Below are 6,982 nucleotides of genomic sequence, written 5' to 3' on the forward strand. Positions count from 1 at the left end.
CCAGCACCCCTGGGAGACTGGGACAACCCCGGGGGAGGAGACAGTGGTTTGGGTGAGCACAGGGACTGCACCTTCCCCACAGCCCTCAGGGTGGCTCTCCCAGCAGGTTTCAATCCTGAATGAACCTCTATGGAAACAGAGCAGAGCTGCCTGAGCTGGGTGGGAATGCCAGCGCATGGAGTGGTGGTCCCTGGATCCATACTGGAGAGCAGAGTGCTCCTGCAGGGACGTGGTGGTAGAGGGGCTTTGCAGAGGAATGCTCGTACATGAGCTCTGCAGAGCCTTCCTCTCCCCCTGTTCGATAGAAAAAAATCACACATTAAATATAGAACTAACAAAATGAAACCACAACTTGGCACCAGGAACGAGCAGAAACACCTCTGCATTTTGGCACTGCACGGATTCAGCCTCAACCTCACACCCATCACAAGGAGCACTCTTGCAACAAGGTCTGCTGCCCACACCAGCAGCTCACCCCTCATGGGAAACACATGCAGAGCTACCAGGCTGGCATGTCCCCTCCTGCCTTCACCTGTGACCCCTCACAGCCTCCCCCTGACGTGCAACCACCCACCCCTGGGCCTGGAGCACCTTCTCCTTCCTCAGGGAGGGACTCTGGGTCAGTAACTCTGCCTGGTAACCGCCACATGCACGTTGTACTCGTCAAAACCAAACTGCATCCTGCTCTCAGCCAAAAATAAGTTCTACAACCTCAGCCCCAGTTTGGGCCATGACTCACAGTGGGCTGAGGGCTCATGAGCATGAGCTCACTGGGTGACAGCAGACTGGCCACACACAAAAACCAGCCCTGAAAGCACGTGGGTGAAGGACAGGAAGGCTGCAAGGTCCCTGTACCCCACCATGGCCCTGCCTTTGTGTCCCTCCTTACACTGGGCTGCTCTTTCCCAACCAGCAAAACAATTCCTGCTCCTTTGTAATGAAAAAAAGCATTATATAAAGTTGGATATTATCAGGTGATGTTCTCCTGATGTAGGAAATTTCAGGCTGGAGCAGCCAGAACATGCCTGGTCCAGGGGAGGATCACGGAATCACAGAATGGTTTGGGTTGGAAGGGACCTTAAAGATCATCTCGTTCCACCCCCTTCCATGGGCAGGGACACCTTCCACTAGATCAGGTTGCTCAGAGCCCCATCCAATCTGGGCTTAAACACTTCCAGGGACCTCAGATGTTTGTGGCAACTGTGTCCCAGGGCCCTTTCCTGGGGCAGGTTCCTGTCTCCATGTTCACCGGTGGGATCCCAGTCATTGCCAGCAGTGACCAAGTGGGTCTTGCCTGCTTGGCAAGGATGCAAGGAGCAATTTATCCAGTTCCTGAGGGAACTCCAAACAAATACTGCCTGGTCAGAGTTGTCTCATCCATGTGGGATTGCCTTTTGAGGTGGATGTCATTACCACCACGTTTTCTGCCCAGTTTTGCTGCTGTATTTTTTCATTCCCTCCGCACCCTCTTCTGCCACATTTCCTTTTTCCCTGACATCAGAGCAAGAGCAGAAGAGCATTCAGTTCACTGCAGGATCCAGAGCTGTACTCAAGGACCACAGCCTCCAAACCTCCTCCCTTGGCTCCTGAAGGAGAGGGTTGAGTTGCTGGAACAGGTTTTGGGCTTTGTGAGGAATAGTGACTGGGGAGGTGTGTTAGGAGCTGGTGTTGGCAGCTATGGGAAGGAAACCAGGAAAATACTGGGGGGATTTTACAGCTCAGCTAAAGGTTCAGACTAGCAGGGGCATCTCCCAGGCTTCCCAGGGCAGTGGTCACAGCCCCAAAGCTGACAGAGCTCAAGAAGTGTTTGGATAACGCTCTCAGGGACAGGGTGGGATTGTTGGGGTGTCTGTGCAGGGCCAGGGGTTGGACTTTGATGATCCTTGTGGACCCCTTCCAGCTCAGGATATTCTGTGATTCTGTGGTTCTGTGATCTCCACTGAGTGCTCCTGTGGGCAGAGGACCATCCAGACCTCATCACACAGGCAATGGGGCAGCTCTGAGTATCCGGCCCCTCGTCCCATGCACCATCTCAGGAGGGGTTTGAAGCAAAAACTAGATATTTTTTTTTGCCCTTCTACTGTGTCTTTTAGTGGTGGCTGAGGGTCATCAGGCAGCAGAGAGGATGTGGCACCCCACCATTCCCACTGGCAATGTCCACCAGGGAGCAGGAGCACTTTGCCACTCTCACAGCACCTCTGGTGCTGCCTCGTGCCCACCTCTCAGGGGAACATCACAGCCAGTGATGAGCCACTCTTTCCCTCTCCAAGCCCAAGCCTGCAGTGCCAAAGGTCCAGAGAGATGGTGATCAGGGAATAGGGGCAGCAGAATGAGCTCTGCATAAAAGACAACTGGGAAATGCAAAATTTAAAATATTTGGGATGGTCTATTCCTGAGTACACCCCAACAGCCAAAACAGTTCTCCTATTTAGTGACTCCAGAGGAGTGCATCCCTTAAGGTGCTTGTAGGGAGGATTCATTCAATCCAGGCTTCTGCAGAGGAGCATTTATTGCTGGGGCTTCAGTCAAGGCTGTGTCAGGAAACAGCCACACTCAGGGTCACAGTTATTCACAGGTGCTGATGAAGCTCTGTGTGTGCACAAGGGGAGCACAGTTCATGTCATAGTACCCACACAGGGAGAAACTACAGTGCAAAAATGTCCTTTCAAATGGGATTTTCCTCATTTTGGAGGTGTCATTTGGGGAAATGTCTTGGAAACTTGTATTTTCCCTCCTTTTTGTTTTGTCTCCGGTGATTTTGTGAAGCTCCTCAGTTTCACTATTCTGTTTATTGGTTTTGCACTCAGAGATTATGCAATAATGGACTATTTGAAATTTCCTGTTCTTTTTATTTGTATATGTTTATAATTACCAGGGGAAGCTCTTCCTAGGCATTGATATAAATACTGTCCTCTCCTTCTAAATCAAAGCAACCTCAGCCGAGATACGCTGAGGTTTCTTCACAGGGAGCAGAGCGTCAAAGAGATTGTTCCAACACAAAAAAGAGGAGCTTTGATCTAAAAACAGGCTCAACCTACCAGCAACAAACAGTAGTGGCTCAGAAATTAGATAAAATGTTTCAGCAGTAACATCCTGACCTCGGGGTGCCAGGAGATCAGCACCATCTTGTCAAACAGCATGAAAATAAAATATGGGGGGGGGGGGGGGGGGGGGGGGAATGGACACCAAAAAATACAACAAAACATAAAACTGCTTTAAAACTCAAATGAGAAACACTGCAGTCGTGAGGCTTTCAAAGTGCCCCACTACAGAAATCTTTTGGCTGCCCCTCCACTGCTTTGTGCCTCATTCCCACCCATCCAGCAGCATCTGCCAACTCCTCGCAAAGAGCGAGGGCTGCCCAGTTTAGGGGTCCATGTGTTTTACTGGAGGGTGATTGAGGCAGAAGAAGGTGGCTGAGGGTTCATTCACGGAGATCCCCCCACCCCAGCACCCCGGGGGACTCAGCATCACCCACCTGTGCTGTCCATGGCCGAGCTGGGGCTGCAGCACGGGGTGGGCACGGCGGCCGTGGGGCGTCTGCGCGGGGGGGGATGCACAGCTGCTCCTCACTCCACTCGGGCATGGCCTTGGGCCCGGGGGCTTGCCTGCAAAACATTAGGGCACACATGGCTCAGGCTGGTTTTGGAGACCAGGCTCAGCCTGAAACTTGGGAGGGAGCACAAAGTCATCAGGACACTGTGGGTGTGGGACCCCGGCGTGGAGGGTGTCCAGGAAGGAAGCCTAGAGTGAGCACAGGCTCTGCTGGAGAAACCTTCAGCTCAAAGCTAAACCCATCTGAATATTTGGCCCCCAAAGCCTCCCACAGCAAGGAGATCCCCAGGGATGAGCATCAGCATCACTGAGAAGGGCAGGATCAGGAACCTCACCCTCCCCAGGATTTAAGGAGAGATGTTCAACTTAAGTCAAACTGAGTCTGAAATGCAAAGTCCAACTAAAAAAAAAAAAAAAAAAAAAATCTGAAGAAAGCCTAAATTTCCATGAGGTTTTTATGCTTGATGCTGATCCACTGCCATCTTGATCCAGCATCCCAGAGAAAGAAACCCTGAGGAAAGCTCAGGGGACAGTTACACTGCAGAGGGAAGCCAGCCTGGAGCCAGACAGCTTCCCTTGCCCTCCAGTATTGTTCTCTCCTAAGAAAGGAAAAAAAATAAGCCTAAGAGCTGAGGAGGAAGGAAGGGAGATTTGCCTGTGACACAGCTACAACCAGGTTGTGGAGCCAGCACAGGGCAGCCACAGGGGAGCAGAGGAGACATCAGTGTCTTCTGTGCAAAATATCCCCTCAGAGATGCTCAGCTGCAGCCATGTACAGCCATGTACCCCCAGCTGGGTCCTCCTGGCACCTCGTGGTCCTGCCCCCCTCGTGCCCACTGCAAAGCAGCATCTCCCCCAGTGCATGTCCCTCTCCCATCTCCCCATCCAAGGGCACAGCAACACCCTCAGGACTGTGGTGCCTGTATTTGCAGCCAAGGTGAGCTGCAACACGGCTTCCAGCATCTCTAGATTGAGCCTCTTCCAGCCTGCATGTTTTGTCTTCTCTTCTTGCCTTTAGGAGTGGAAAAAAAAACCAAAAACAACCAGGCCATAGGTAATTCTGTGATTTCCCTGACATGCCCACATTTATGGCTGGTAACAGGGAGCCCCCCTCCATCATGTCCCAAAGCAGCACAGGCATCAACAACAGTGCAGTGCCATCAGCCCTCAGAATCCCTCCAAGCACAGGCAGACCATCAGCCCACACTTGTCTTTGTTCCATTTAGGATCTGCTCTATTTGATTTGTAGGTTTAAAACCTAGTTCTACCCAGGTAGTTCCTAAATCTGCAAATATCCATGACCAAATCCAACAGCTCTGCAGCTGCAGGAGGAGGTGGATGAGCACATGGAGGAGTGCCACGGCCACACACCACTCGGGCCCCGAGAGCATCCTGCTCACAGCAGCTTCCAGAAGCCCTTTAAAGGTTTCCTGCAGCACGTGAAGTCTTCAGATCTCATCCCAGCCCCTTGTGGCCTCTGTTCCTGACCCTGGGGCTGGATAAAGGGTCTGGCACTGAGTCACTCTACAGGATTTCCATTGCCTGCCAAGCAGCACCACAGGGGCAACTCCTGGCCATGGCTGACAGCAAGGACAGGGGTCCATCTGCAGGCCAGGGCCTTGTTATAGCCACCTCCCTGCCTCTACCTGCACAGCTGGCAGGCAGCTTGGTCCAGGGCTGGGGGCAGGGAGCAGATCTAAGTCTCCTCCAGCTCAGCTTTATGCCTTATACCTCAGAATTGCATCTCTGTGGCACGTGGGTACTGCTGCAGTGATGGATGTGCCCTTTCCCCCAAGGTGACCATGCTGGGGGGCAGCAGAGATGCAGAGCAGGGCAGAGGGCATCTGTTAAAGTCAGGAAACCATTTCTCCCTCTGCACCCCATGCTGATGCTGCCCACAGGCTGTTCCTGTCTGTGACACAGTCACCTGCCTTCCCCTGGCACCCACACTGCCCAGCTCAGGCACCAGCTGGTTTCCTGGAGGTGCTGAGCAGAGCAGTGAGCAGGGGAAGGATGCCCTCACACCCCGGCCACCACTGACCACAGCACTGACAGCCCACACTGAGCACCAGCCACGTGTCTGGGGCAAATGGGGCTCTGCTTCTGCTGGCAGAACTGGGATGTACCCCTTGGTATGCCAGGATCTGGGCCAGAGGAGAACATCAATTAATCCTCCTCATTTCAAAACTTGCAGATCACCCCCCCGAATCACTGGCTACAGAAGGAAAGGGAATGGTTGTCCTGACCCCTTGCCTGCATAAGAGCACCAAATACCACACAGCAGCTTCACACAGAGGACGAGCTGGCTGGCACTGCCATCCTCAACATTAAATTTCCTGCTGGGTGGAAAGCCGTGGGAGACCTGAAGCCCTGGGAGACCCGAAGCCCCTGTGCCGAGTGGTGGAGCCGGTGCCGCGCTCCGGGCTCCTCTGCCCCCTGCCTGCCGCAGGAAACAGCCCGTGCTAAATGTGTCCGTGGTTTTCCACACCCGCATCCTACCTGCCTGAGCGTGGGAGGGGAGCTGCCGGCCAAAAATGAGACCTCCGTGACAACACTCCCTTTCTAAATTTAGCAAAGGGCTCAATGGGACCAGATCAATGTGAGCTCCTCCTGCCTGAGAAACTTTGGTTCTCTCTTCACCTGTCTGCTTAAAAAGTGCTCGTTTTCCTCACTCTCAGCAAAGAGCAGCTGAGACTGAATCCACAGTCCACATGCTCAGTCTGAGTGCTTGGGTCTCCTAAGAAAATTCAACATAAAATGACAAAAACTGGTCCTGGGCATGTTCAGAGTGCAGTCACACTGCCTGTGGGAGAATGGGTAAGTGTCATGTGAGAAGAGGCGTGAAAGGGCGTACATAGAAACAGGCTGGTGAGGAAGACTGGGCTCAGTCTGGTTCCTGCCAGGTTCCAGCCACTGGTTGTCACTTGGCCTGGCACAGGAACCTAAACGAGCAGAAAATCACCCCTTTTCACTGGGGTTGTTTTCTGCCTGCTTTGCTCCCAAGGGTGAGGGTACCAGGGCTACCAAAGGAGGAGGAGGGATGAGAATGGGAAGGGTTGGACCACATCAGGCCCAGTTTGGAGCAGTCTGTACAGCAGGGCCACGTTTGCCCTCCCCAGCCATGACAGACAGGGTTGCCTGCCCTTCCCTCCTGGCTTTGTCCAGACTCTCCTCACAGCCACTGGCCCTGCAGTCACCCCAACACAAATTCAACCCCAGTCACATAGAGGGGGAGAATTTGAAGCCTGTTGTTTAGCCAAGGACTAAATTCTGCCTTTGTGCAGAGCGTTTCCAGACAGTTTCCTCCTGTGGTCGTGGAGTCTGCTCCCCAGCCAAGGTGCCTGGGGAGTTTTTGGATGACATTAATGAAGCCAGGCTGGTGTGTGTCCAATGACCTGATCTTGGCAGCTCTTGTGCTGAGCAGAGA

The sequence above is a fragment of the Corapipo altera genome, unplaced genomic scaffold, assembly GCF_003945725.1.
Source record: "Corapipo altera isolate COAL_440 unplaced genomic scaffold, ASM394572v1 122, whole genome shotgun sequence".
Taxonomy (NCBI): domain Eukaryota; kingdom Metazoa; phylum Chordata; class Aves; order Passeriformes; family Pipridae; genus Corapipo; species Corapipo altera.